The sequence below is a fragment of the Microcaecilia unicolor genome, chromosome 1, assembly GCF_901765095.1.
Source record: "Microcaecilia unicolor chromosome 1, aMicUni1.1, whole genome shotgun sequence".
Taxonomy (NCBI): domain Eukaryota; kingdom Metazoa; phylum Chordata; class Amphibia; order Gymnophiona; family Siphonopidae; genus Microcaecilia; species Microcaecilia unicolor.
This window is the reverse complement of record NC_044031.1, coordinates 620,301,127-620,315,138: the sequence shown is the minus strand read 5'-3', so window position 1 is coordinate 620,315,138 and position 14,012 is coordinate 620,301,127. Positions and strand designations below refer to the sequence as shown.

At 42.9% G+C, this 14,012-nt stretch overlaps 1 protein-coding gene across 4 annotated transcripts in view; it reads left to right on the top strand.

Moving 5' to 3' along the window:
* Nucleotides 1–10,741: 10,741 nt before the first annotated feature.
* Nucleotides 10,742–14,012, top strand: part of MFSD3 (major facilitator superfamily domain containing 3) — a 96,110-nt gene continuing 92,839 nt past the window's right edge. For 3 of the 4 annotated variants that reach the window (XM_030220260.1, XM_030220241.1, XM_030220231.1), the window contains exon 1: nt 10,742–11,229. The gene's annotated coding sequence lies outside the window, so the exon portion shown is untranslated. Of the gene's footprint in view, nt 11,230–11,447; nt 11,485–14,012 lie in introns of those variants that run through there. The other variant, XM_030220250.1, reaches the window with a different exon arrangement.

The window sequence follows — 14,012 nt, the reverse complement described above, 5'->3', positions numbered from 1 at the left end:
CATAGAAACAGACGTTAATAAATAAAAACAAATAAACCAAAAGAATAAAGTGATAGTTCAATTTCAAAAAGTAACATAATTCATGTAAGCAGTAACTTTGTTCCCATTTATGCATATAAGGTAGACCTTTTATTTAGTTGGCTTAAGTTATATTCAGAGCAGCTTATTTATCTATTGGGGGTCAAATTTAATCGAGCTTAATTTCATGCTTTACCTATGCTGGCCCCCAGTCTGCCTTTACCTATACCTCCAAGTCTGTGAATACATTTTATGCATAAAAAAAAAAAAAACTACTGGTGCATTATTTAACACTTACCGCCTTGGTAGCGAACAAAACACTGTACACCAGTGGTTCCCAAACCTGGTCCTGGAGGCACCCCAACCAGTTAGGTTTTCAGGATATCCACAATGAATATTCATGAGAGAGATCTGCATGCAATTGAGGCAGTCAATGCAAATCTCTCTCATGAATATTCATGGTGGATATCCTGAACACCTGACTAGCTGGGGTGCTTCCAGGACCAGGTTTGGGAACCACTGCTGTACACCAAGGAGGTTTAATAAACAGGAGTGGAAGTGAGCCTACCTAGTCCACTGTAAGCAATTAGGCCAATCTAAGTTTCCCCTTCCAAGTACAGTCATCATCCCCGTTCACTCAAAACAAAGCAAGCAAACCTGTGAGCTGCTGCATCCACATTGTCGTTTTTTTAAATTGTTGATCCATCTGTAACAACTCTAAAGCTGTTTCAATTGGATAGGCAGTGCCTTAAGTGGTGGAGGACAAAAGCTTTTTATTTTTTTACTTATTGGACAGCTTTTTAATTTATTTGAGAGCTTCCCATACGTAGATATACATATCATGAAATAACAATTGAATATCACTAAAACAGCTTAAAAATTATTATAGTTGGTAGAAACAGCAATTTTAAACTCTGTATTTTGTGCTCATTTTTCTATACTAAAAACTAAATAAATACACTGTATACAATACAGATGGCCTAATTTTAGTGAGAATATCCTGTTTCCTGATGGGTTCATCTTAAATGCTGTTATAATCTGCCTTGGGAAGCGTGGGGTTATAAAGATGATGGAATATATTGAAATTAAATGGAAGTAGAATTAAACTCTCCTTTCACTAGGGCACTTGGAATCACATCTTCATCTGTTTTGTAGAAGTTTACCTTTTAGATAAACATATGGATTATTCTGTTGTTTGAGCATGTTTCAGGGACAAGTGGTTTATAAGTCAAAATAATAAAAATATTTTCTGTCAAACAGATCTCTCATTTTTTGAAATATAACTAAATGGGCAATAAGCCCCTAATGCAGTCCATTGGTTTTCTTATATTTTGTTCTTATGATGGCTTATACTGTGCCAAAACTGGAAATACAGTGAGACAGAATAATAGAAATCAGTAACATCCAAAACTTATTTTTTTATGTTTTAATCATCCTTATTAAAAACAAAACATGTTGGTTGATAAGCTTCATACAGAACAAGAAAAAACAGTAAACCATCCAATATGGCACAATAAAAACTTTTACAGAGAACATACCCCAGGAACCCTTCCCCTCCAGTACTCCCCTCCCTCCCTATTAGCCCACTTGACTGTTTCCAACCGCCAAAATAACACAACAGATGTACAGATCAGTAGGATTCAAAGCATTTCATAACAAGCACTGCCTCCACTGTATGCAAATCTCTTTCATGAATATTCATTGTCAATATTCTGACAAACCTGACTGCCTTGGGTAACTCCAGGACCAGCTTATCCTAACTACCATAAGAGGCAGACACGATCGTATAATTAACATTATCATTTTATTTGTATTTGGGTAATAACTGAGAAAATGCTATTAAAAATTATATTACAAATCATGAAGTTGACTTGGTTATCTTCTGCTGTCTATCAACCAGTAGTAAATAATAGTAATAAACAATTTTAACTGCATTTTTATAATATACCACTGCATTCTTCAAAACAGAAGGAGCAAGTTCCCACAAACCATCTTTATCTTTTGATCTAGGCACAGGAAAAAAAAAGCTTTCAAATGCTACCTGGTTTCAACCTAATACATGTTAAATGTGGGATATGAATGTCTGCTGCATTTCTTTGAAGGGGTAAACAAACATGTGGACAAAGGTGAGCCAGTTGATATTGTGTATCTAGATTTTAAGAAGGCGTTTTTTAAGGTCCCTCATGAAAACTTACAGAGGAAATTAGAGGGACATGGGATCGGAGGTAGTGTCTTACTGTGGATTAAAAACTGGTTGAAAGATAGGAAACAGAGAGTAGGACTAAGGTCAGTATTCGCAATGGAGAAGGGTAGTTAGTGGAGTCCCTCAGGGATCTGTGCTGAGACCTCTGCTTTTTAACATATTCATAAATGACCTAGAGATGGGGGTAACTAGTGAGGTAATCAAATTTGCAGATGACACAAAGTTATTCAAAGTAGTCAAATCGCGGGAAGATTGTGAAAAACTACAAGAGGACCTTACGAGACTGGGAGACTGGGCATCTAAATGGCAGATAACGTTTAATGTGAACAAGTGCAAAGTGATGCATGTGGGAAAGAGGAACCCAAACTATAACTACATCATGCAAGGTTCAGTGTTGGGAGTCACGGACTGAGAAAAGTTCTGCTCAATGTGCTGCTGCGGCTAGGAAAGCAAATAGAATGTTGGGTATCATTAGGAAAGGGATGGAAAACAAAAATAAGGATATTATTCTGCTGTTGTATCGCTCCATGGTGCGACCGCACCTTGAGTATTGTGTTCAATTCTGGTTGCCGCACCTCAAAAAAGACACAGTGGAATTGGAAAAGGTGCAGAGAAGGGCGACAAAGATGATACAGGGGATTGGACTGCTTCCCTATCAGGATAGGCTAAAGAGGCTGGGGCTCTTCAGCTTGGAGAAAAGGCGGCTGAGGGGAGACAGAGGTCTATAAGATAATGAGTGGAATGGAACAGGTCGATGTGGAGTGTCTGTTTACGCTTTCCAAAAATACTAGGACAAGGGGGCATGCGATGAAGCTGCAGTGTGGCAAATTTAAAATGAATCAGAGGAAATGTTTCTTCACTCAATGAGTAGTTAAACTCTGGAATTTGCTGCCCAAAGTACAAATTTCTACAAGTCCTTGTATTCTTTCTGGATTTATTTGCCTCTATCCTTCACTGATTAAATGTCCCAGATATTTCACCTCTTTTTCCCCATATACTGTAATTTTGTTTTGGTCACTCGCAGACCCCGGCTTTCCCAGAAAATTCAGCAAATTATCAGTGACTTCTTTCACCATATGTTTCTTTCTTTCCTGTAATCAATTAGTCCTCTACATACTACAGAACAGAGGATTCATGTTGCAACTGGAACCTTTCCAGAATCTGCTCCAAAACCTACCCTAACCTATATATTCCACCCGGTTTTAAAAACCAGGACTTATCCTTTATTAATTGTTCTAACACTGGTTGCAAACCCTGTCTTCCCTTAAAAGGAATAGGGTATTTCCTTTGGCATATCAATTGACTCTCCTGCTTCAGTTTAACTTCTAATGGAGGAATTTTTAATCCCTCTCCCTGATTCCCTTCTCTTTTTATGTTCTGCAGTAAGATGTTTCATTTCACTAGCTATTGGCCTATCTCTGACTCCCACTCCAAGACCTAATTGTGCTATTAAATCTCTGCTCTAACCCCTTTCACTTCCCTCACAGATGTCTGTGATTGCAATTTAACCCTTTAGGCAGTCATCACAGGCTACAGCTGGCTGGCTTTACTAGTTCAGCACATTCAGGTCCATCGGGAGGCCATCCACTGGGGATTTGCATCCCTAAGAATCCCCCTCACCCCTCCCTCTCTCTACTTCTCTGTTTCATTTATTCCTGCTATTATCAAGTTTCTAAGCTCTGTCAATTTAGCTTGTTCATTTTCTCCACTCACCCTAAATAGGGTATTCCTGCTCTGCCGGTATATATATTTCCTTGCGTCCACTCCCTTCTGGGGAACTGTCTAATTTTAAAGTGGCAGTTCTCATCACAGCTCCCTCCTCTCCCATAAAGAGGCCTTCTACTAGCTGTGCCCATATATAATCTTCTGTTTTGACCATTCAAAACAGCATTAGTGACTCATTTTCTTCTGTACAAGATTCATTCCCCCCCCCCCCCTCCTTACAGACTATTTTTTTTTGGGGGGGGTGGATATCTGAAGGCAAAAATTCCACCTTCCCTCCTTTATTCCTGGCTAGCCTATTTCCCTTGTAAGTAACCAAAAGTACTCCCAATACTTCAGCCACCTAGGTAAGCATTTTATTTATTTGTTACATTTGTATCCCACATTTTCCAACCTATTTGTAGGCTCAATGTGGCTTACATAGTACCAGAGAGGCGTTTGCAGACTCCGGTGTAAACAAATACAAAGTGATGTTGTGGTAAGATAAAGTTCATATGATACAGCCACATTAGGGAATTGTACAACTGAAGAGTTGTGTTATGTCCATTACGTACTTTAGTTTTGTTGTGTTGCAGAGATCAGGCATTTATGTAGGATTGGTAGGGTATGCCTTTTTAAACAGGTTAGTTTTTAGTTTTTTTCTGGAAGTTTAGGTGGTCGTACGTAGTTTTCAAGGCTTTTGGTAATGCGTTCCACAGTTATGTGCTTATGTAGGAGAAACTGGATGTGTAAATTGATTTGTATTTGAGTCCTTTGCAGCTTGGGTAGTGCAGATTTAGGTACGTTTGTGTTGATTCGGATGTGTTTCTATTTGGTAGGTCGATCAAGTCTGTCATGTATCCCGGGGCTTCACCGTAGATAATTTTGTGAACCAGAGTGCAGATTTTGAAAGCAATGCGTTCTTTGATTGGGAGCCAGTGTAGTTTTTTGTGGAGGGGTTTTGAGCTTTCGAATTGCGTTTTTCCAAAGATAAGCCTGGCTGCCGTGTTTTGAGCGGTCTGAAGTTTCTTTAATGTTTGTTCTTTGCATCCCGCATAAATTCCATTGCAGTAGTCTACATGGCTTAGTACCATTGATTGTATCAGGTTGCAAAATGTTTCCCTCGGGAAGAATTGTTTCATGCGTTTGAGTTTCCAAATTGAGTGGAACATTTTCTTTGTTGTGGATGTCACTTGGCTCTCTAGTGTTAGGTTGCGGTCCAATGTAATGCCGAGGATTTTCAGGCTGTCTGAGATAGGGAGGGTGTAATCTGGGGTGTTGATAATTGTGGGGTTGTCCGTGCTGTGTTGGGATGAGAGGATAAGACAGTGTGTTTTTTCTTTGTTGAATTTTAGTTGAAATGCATTTGCCCAAGAGTCAATGATGTTCAAGCTGATCTTGATTTCGTTGGTGATTTCTGTCAGTTTAGATTTGTAAGGAATGTATATTGTGACATTGTCTGCATAGATGAAGGGATTAAGGCCTTGGTTGGATAAGGACTTGGCTAGTGGGGTCATCATTAGGTTGAAGAGGATCGGTGATAGCGGTGATCCTTGTGGTACTCCGCAGTCTGCTTTTCATGGTGATGATATGTTTGAGTTTGATTTTACTTGATATGTTCTTGTGGTTAGGAAACCCTTGATCCAGCTAAGTATGTTTCCACTAATCCCAAACTTATCTAGTAATCTTATTAATATATTGTGGTTTAACAGGTCGAATGCACTAGACATGTTGAATTGGAGTAGGAGGATGTTTTTGCCTATTGCTATTTCCTGCTTGAATTTGGCTAGGAGAGTGAGTAGTACTGTTTCTGTGCCAAAACCTCACTGTGATTCATGTAATATTGAGAATTTGTTTATATAATCTGTAAGTTGTTTGGTAAGTTGTTTGGCTACCATGCTTTCCATCAATTTGGCTGACAACGGGATGGATGCTACTGGACGGTAGTTGGTGATTTCATTTTTTTTTTCTTGGTGTCTTTTGGTATCAAGGTGAGTAGGATATTGCCATTTTCCTTAGGGAAGAGACCTTGCTGTAGCATGTAATTTAGATGGGATGTGAGGTCTACTATGAATCGGTCAGGGGCGGATTTCATTAGGTAGTTGGGGCAGGTATCTAGTTTACAGTGAGTGTTGGAGAACCTGCTGATCGCTCGTACAACTGTATCAACGATGAGGAGGGCAAAAGTTAACCAGGTTCGGTCAGGCGGGTATTCTCCAGTGGTTGGGTCCAACTCATTAAGGAAGTTTTCGATGTCAGTGTTATCCTGAGGTAGCATGTTGTGTAGGTTTATACTTTTTTCATTGAAATACATAGCAAGTTTATCTGCAGATGGGATGTCTGTATTTGATCTAGGAGTTTGTTCACGAGTTGATATAATTTCTTCGTGTCTTTGTAATCTGTCCCTATTTTAGTTTTATAGTATGATCTTTTGGTCTGTCTTATAGCGTATTTGTACTTTCTTTGTGATTGTTTCCATGTGTTGAGTGTGTGTTCATCTTTTGTTTTTTTTCCATGCTTGTTCGAGTTCTCTGGATTGTGTTTTTAGCTTTTTCAGTTCATTGTTTGAACCATGGTATCGAGTTATGCTTACGTGAAGATCTTGTTCTTAAGGGTGCTATTTCATCTAGTATGCATTTGCACCTTTTATCCCATTCCATGAGGTAGTGTATGGAGTAGTGTATAGTCAAATTTCCTTACCTTAGTGTATGCATAGATTTTCATGGCTGATCGATCGATATGCTCCCAGATCCTTCTCTTGATTCATCAATGGGTTGTTATCAATCAGGATATGACGGCATTGGCTACTAACTCAGGGACTATTGAAAACTCAATAGGACGCGTCTTCCCTTAGTCAAACGCCAACACCGGCGTCTCTGATGATTTTATCCTGGAGCGAGCCACCATCTGTTATAAATAGCCCACAGATAACCTGAGAACCTATACAAAAATAGGACTCATAAAATCAGATTGATGAATCAGAAGCTTAATTAAGCAATTTATTATTCAAATCATCCTTGCAAGAATGGGTGTGTATTCCGTCAGCTCCAACTTGGAGCTTGCCTCTATACACACACAGATAAATGTAACTATAAAATCAGTGGAATCTTAAGTGTCTGCCCCTAAGTTTTTCTCATTGGCCGATGGTCCCCTGCCTGTCTGCTAGTGTTCTGTGTAACAGCAGCTGGAACTTCTCCCCCCTAACTGCTCCCTCCATTTTGCTTTCTTTGTTTCATTGTTATCTCAGGCCTAGTGTGGCCTTGAGCTGGTAAGCTTGTCTGCCTGCGTATGTGTGAACTTCTCACCCCCCTTTCCTCCACCTTCTCCTGCTTAGTACAGATTCCTTTGTGCAATGATTCAAACAGCTAAGATACAGTGAAATGTTTTCTTTTAGAGACCACTTAGCTAGGGCCTATTATATATATACTAGTAAGAAAGGCCTGTTTCTCAATCAAATGAAACAGGCGCTAGCAAGGGTTTTATCTATTTGTGTTTGTTTTGACCTGAACTGTTTTTATATATGTTTGTTTTTTTTTAATTGATAGTTTGTGTTTGAGTGGAGTTCCTAAGTGTTGTACATCATTGCTCTATTGACAGAGGAGGGGTAGTTGTTTGTATAGTTTTTGGCTTTTTCAGTGTGTGTGTATATGATTCAGACAGTAACTGTGTATGTGATAGTTAGATTGTGTGTGTGTGTTTCTGACAGTGACAGTGGTGGGGGTGGGTTTGATGAACTGCGATGGTGCATGAGTGTGTGTGAGTCAGTAATTGTGTGTGTGTGTGTGTGTGCGTGTGTGTGACAGTTACCTTGTGGGGGGGTGGTGGGGGGGTTGGGGAACTGTGTGTGTTGTATGTCAGAGAGAGATCGTGTGTTTATGTGTAAGTGAGACAGGGGAGGGGTTTTGAGAGGGTGGTACATTTTTTTTCTCTGTCAGAATGAGAGAGGGGGTGGGGTGATGGGTGTGGTGAAGTGGTCTGTGTCGGTGTTGGGCTTGTATTGGGGTTCTGAAGTGTTCATCATCTGTGTTGTATTCTCCAAGGAGGGGTCAGTGTGTGTTTCTATGAGACAGACAGTGATTGTGTATGTGACAGAGTTAGTGTGTGTGTGTGTGTCTGACAGTGCCAGAGGTGAGGGTTACATTTTTTTTCTCTGTCAGAATGACAGGGGGTGGGAGGTTTTAGATGTTGCATGAGTGTGGGTGTGTGTGTGGGGGGGGGGGGGGGTGAACTGTGTGTGTTGTGTGTCACAGAGAGAGATCGTGTGCATATGTGTGAGACAGGGGAGGTTTACTGACAGGGTGTTGCATTTTTTTTTCTCTGTCAGAATGACGGGGGGGAGGTTTTAGATGTTGCATGAGTGTGTGTGTGTGAGTCAGTAATTGTGTGTGTGTGTGTGGGGGGGTGAACTGTGTGTGTTGTGTGTCACAGAGAGTAGTACGTGTGAGACAGGGGAGGTTTTCTGTCAGGGTGTTACTTTTTTTTTCTCTGTCAGAATGCTGCTGTTGCTTGGGCTCTCTGGATGACGTCATCCGAGGCTTCAGTCCCAGGCACAGCCAATCAGAATGAAGGCACGGACCCAGGCAGCTTCATGGAATGTTCATGGTGCAAATTATTATATAGGATATATATATACTAGTAAAAAAGGCCCGTTTCTGGCACAAATGAAACGGGCATTAGCAAGGTTTTTCGCGGAGTGTGTATGTTTGATAAAGTGTCTGTGAGAGTGACTGTGTGAGAGAGAGAGAGTGAATGAGCAAGTGTGTGTGACAGAGTGAGATTGGTTGCGAGTGTGTCTGTGAGAGAGTGTGTGTATGTGAGAATGAGTGTGTGCGAAATAAAACGGGCACTAGCAAGGTTTTCCTTGGCATGTATGTTTCAGAAAGAGTGTGTGTGAGAGATGGTGTGTGTGTGTCAGAGAGAGAGAGACAGAGTGTGTGTGTGTTTGTGTGAGAGAGAGAGTGTGTGAGAGACAGAGTGTCTGTGTGAGACTGTGTGTGAGAGAGAGGGACAAAGAGATAGAGACTGTGTGTGTGTGTGTGACAGAGAGAGTGTGATAGACAGAGAGTGTGTCAGAAAGAGTGTATGTGAGAGACAGAGAGTGAGTGACAGGTCTGAGGACCCCCCTCACCCCCTCCCCTGCCCCCCTGCACCCACCCATGTGCAGCAACCCTCCTCTCCCCCTGTCCCCCCTGCAGCCACCCATGTCCAGCAACCCTCCTCTCCCCCTGCAGCCACGAATGTGCAGCATCCCTCCTCGCTCCCCTGCCCCCCTGTAGCCACCCATGTCCAGTGACCCTCCTCTTGCCTGCCCCTCCCTGCAGCCACCCATGTCCATCAACCCTCCTCTCCCCCTGCAGCATCCCTCCTGTCTCCCCTGCAGGCACCCATCTGGTCTCAGGACCCCCTACCCACTAACCCTCCTCTCCCCCTGCAGCCACGCATGTGCAGCGGCCCTCCTCTCTCCCCTGCCCACCCTGCAGCTACCCCTATCCAGCGACCCTCCTCTCCCCCTGCCCCCCCTGCAGCCACCCATGTCCTGCAACCCTCCTCTCCCCCTCGCCACCCGCAGCCGCCAATACTAACGCTGTCCAGCTGCTGCTGCTTCTCCTGTTGAGCAGCAGCGGCCGGTACAAAAAAGAAAAAAAAAAAGAAGATTTTAAACCTGAAATGCAGCTCCGTAGACAGCCATCTGGCATTGGCTGTCGTCTCTGCAGCCAATGCCAGATGGCTGTCTACGGAGCCGCGTTTCAGGTTTAAAATATTTTTTTAAATTTTTGTACCGGCCGCTGCTGCTCAACAGGAGAAGCAGCAGCAGCTGGACAGCGTTAGTATTGGTGGCTGTGGGAGGCGAGGGGGTTGATGTGGCGGGGGGGGGGGGGGGGTAGGAGCTTGGGTGATGCACTGGGGGGGAGGGGCTTGGATGATACACCGAGGGGTGGTAGGGGCTTGTGTGATGCGATTCGCTGAGTGTCAGTGCTCCGCCCTCGACGTCATCACGTTGTGACGCGAGGGTGGGGCAGACACTCATGGAGAAAAAGCGATCTACACAACTACAAATTTAGAACGTTGGGAGACTTGAGGCTTCATTAGAACGTTGGAGGTGCATTTTATATATATAACATGAAAATGCCATATCTTTATACATTTCTTACAATAAGTTAAACGATTAACTAGCTATCTTGAAAGGATTACATTACCTTTGGGTGCATGACTAGGGATACAAATTGATATAACAATTCCTTATGTGGAATTATTTATTTATTTAAATTTTGCTCACACCTTTTCAGTAGTAGCTCAAGGTGAGTTACATTCAGGTACACTGGATATTTCTCTGTCCCAGGAGGGCTCACAATCTAAGTTTGTACCTCAGGCAATGGAGGGTTAAATGACTATAATAACCTTTGGATGCATGACTAGGGGCACAAACATACACTTATTTATTCAGTATCACAATTCCTCATGTACAGCCAAAACAACTTTTTAGGGTGGGTAATATTCACAATGAGCTCCTTTTCTTACCAACCAAATAGATGAGATAAGGAACAAAGAAACCTCAATTGACAGAATTAGGGGCTTATAGCCCATTTAGTTATGTTTAAACTTATAAAACCACTTGTCCCTGAATCATGCCTAAAATCAGAATAATCCATTTGTGTATCTAAAATGTAAATTTATTGTCTTTTTAGTGTATGGTGTACAGCGCTTCATATGCCTTGTAGCGCTATAGAAATGATAAATAGTAGTAGTACAAAACAGGTGAATATGTACTAGATGACGGCTGCGCAGGGAAGGGGAAACATAGACTAACCTAAGTGGCCTCAACGTTTTGACATCATGCCATCTTCTGTTCTCAAAACCTCCACTTCGTCGCCTGTGTTCCTCCAACCTCCGTCTCGTGCCATCTCTCGTCCTCCTGTTCTGAATCTAATCTCCTTGGCTGTACACAAGTCAAGTCCTCGTTTCACTAATTCAGCGCATTCGCACTTTACACAGTTTGCTCGCGCAGATACAACGAAGCTCACATCACACTGACACATGCGCAAGCCGGCGACAGCCAAACTCATCACCACCACCTGATGATCTTACTGGCACATGGATGCGGCGGCGACCTCCACGTGTAGTGTCTGGTGTCTCTGAGGCTCAGGCTGCTAAGCCGTGCATTTATTAGTGTCAAAAGTCATTAAACCGCCTTGGTTAGCGTGAGCCTCGCTGTATAGGCCTGAGAGAGAGAGAGTAAAGTGCGACTGCGCTGAATTACTGAAGCGAGGAAGAGGCGGTACTTAGACTTCTTGGAGAATCTTAGCTAGGTAGGTCTGGTCACTGAGAGGTTCGAATTACTAGCCGCAAAAATGACTTCAAATCCCCGCAAATCCGGGCCGTTCCGTGCAGTTCTGTTTTTTTTTTTTTTTAATCACCCGCGACAGCTTCAATCATTTCCTTTTTCGTCTTCCCGCAATCCCGCCTCCTCTGACGTAACTTTTTGTTTCTTAGGCGAGAGAGACAGACGTGAGAAGTTGTGTTATAGGGGAACGGAGAAGGGAAAGTTGTGGGTGGTTCTTCTGGTATGAGTTTGAGGGAGAGATGGCAGTCCATGGGGAGGGTGGTTCCCGCATTCGTGTGACTTGGTAGCTTTGCAACAGGGTGATGTTGGAAAGAGTTCCAGGAAAGGAACTGGGTACCTTTGAAAGATCTGGTGATGGACGCCTTGCTGTGAGATCCCCTACCCTCCTGAATCATTAAATGTTTACACTTATTTATTCTCTGCTGTACTGAACCTCTCTGACTAAATTTGAGCAAGCCCTCGAAACACATCTCCACATAGCCTTTCTTCTTAATACCTTATTTGTCCCCTTTTTATTTTTGATATTCTGTAAACCACTTATGTCTTATGGAAACAAATTAATAATAGCTAATTGAAAAGGTTTCTGAAAACCTGTTGGTACATTACTACTACATATTTCTATACTGCTATTACACGTATGCAGCCATTGGACATGAAGAGACAGTCCCTACTCCACAGAGCTTACAGTCTAATTAGGACAGACAAACAGGACAAATAAGGGAATTACTAAGGTGGGAATGTAAGTAAGGGTTAGGAGTTAAAAGCAGCAACAATAAGGTGAGCTTTTAGCCTAGATTAGAAGATGGCCAGAGATGGAGCTTGACTCACTGGCTCAGAAAGGCTAGTCCAGTCATATGGTACAGCAAGATAAAAGGAACGAGTCTGGCTTTAGCAGTGGAGGAGAAGGGTGCAGATAAGAGAGATTTACCCAGTGAACAGAGTTCCTGGAGAGGAGTGTAGGGAGAGATACATAGTAGATGACAGCAGAGAAAGACCTGCACGGCCCATCCAGTCTGCCCAACAAGATAACTCATATGTGCTACTTTATGTGCATACCTGACCTTGATTTGTATCTGCTATTTTCAGGGCACAGACTGTGGAAGTCTGCCCAGCACTAGCCCCGCCTCCCAACCACCAGCCCTGCCTCCCCCCACGGCTCTGCCACCCAATCTCGTCTAAGCTTCTGAGGATCCATTCCTTCTGAACAGGATTCCTTTATGTTTATCCCACGCATGTTTGAATTCCGTTACCGTTTTCATCACCACCACCACCTCCCGCGGGAGGGCATTCCAAGTATCCACCACTCACTCCGTGAAAAAATACTTCCTGACATTTTTCTTGAGTCTGCCTCCCTTCAATCTCATTTCATGTCCTCTCGTTCTACCGCCTTCCCATTTATGGAAAAGGTTCGTTTGCGGATTAATACCTTTCAAATATTTGAACGTCTGTATCATATCACCCCTGTTTCTCCTTTCCTCCAGGGTATACATGTTCAGGTCAGCAAGTCTCTCATACAGCTTGTAACACAAATCCCATACCATTCTCGTAGCTTTTCTTTGCACCGCTTCAATTCTTTTTACATCCTTAGCAAGATACAGCCTCCAAAACTGAACACAATACTCCAGGTGGGGCCTCACCAACGACTTATACAGGGGCATCAACACCTCTTTTCTTCTGTTTGTCACTCCTCTCTCTATACAGCCTAGCAACCTTCTCGCTACGGCCACAGCCTTGTCACACTGTTTTGTCGCCTTCAGATTCTCAGATACTATCACCCCAAGATCCCTCTCCCCGTTCGTACCTATCAGAACCTTAGACCATTCTTCTAGCTTCCTCAGATCCTTTTTCATGTTTTCCACTCCCTCCCTGGTGTCCACTCTGTTGCAAATCTTAGTATCGTCTGCAAAAAGGCAAACTTTACCTTCTAACCCTTCGGCAATGTCACTCACAAATATATTGAACAGAATCGGCCCCAGCACCGATCCCTGAGGCACTCCACTACTCACCTTTCCCTCATCCGAGCGAATTCCATTAACCACCACCCTCTGGCATCTGTCCGTCAACCAGTTCCTAATCCAGTTCACCACATCAGGTCCTTTCTTCAGCCTGTCCAGTTTATTCAAGAGCCTCCTGTGGGGAACCGTGTCAAAAGCTTTGCTGAAATCTAAGTAGATTACGTCTATAGCACGTCCCTGATTCAATTCTCCGGTCACCCAGTCAAAGAATTCAATGAGATTCGTTTGACACGATTTCCCTTTGGTAAAACCATGTTGTCTCGGATCTTGCAACTTATTGGCCTCCAGAAAATTCACTATCCTTTCCTTCAGCATCGCTTCCATTACTTTTCCAATAACCGAAGTGAGGCTTACCGGCCTGTAGTTTCCAGCTTCTTCCCTATCACCACTTTTGTGAAGAGGCACCACCTCCGCCGTTCTCCAATCCCACGGAACCTCTCTCATCTCCAAGGATTTATTAAACAAATCTTTAAAAGGACCCGCCAGAACTTCTCTGAGCTCCCTCAATATCCTGGGGTGGATCCCGTCCGGTCCCATGGCTTTGTCCACCTTTAGGTTTCCTAGTTGTTCATACACACTCTCTTCTGTGAACGGTGCTATATCCACTCCATTCTCATATGTACTTTTGCAAGTCAATTGTGGTCCTTCTCCAGGATTTTCTTCTGTGAAAACAGAACAAAAGTATCTATTTAGCAAATTTGCTTTTTCTTCATCATTATCTACATAGCGGTTC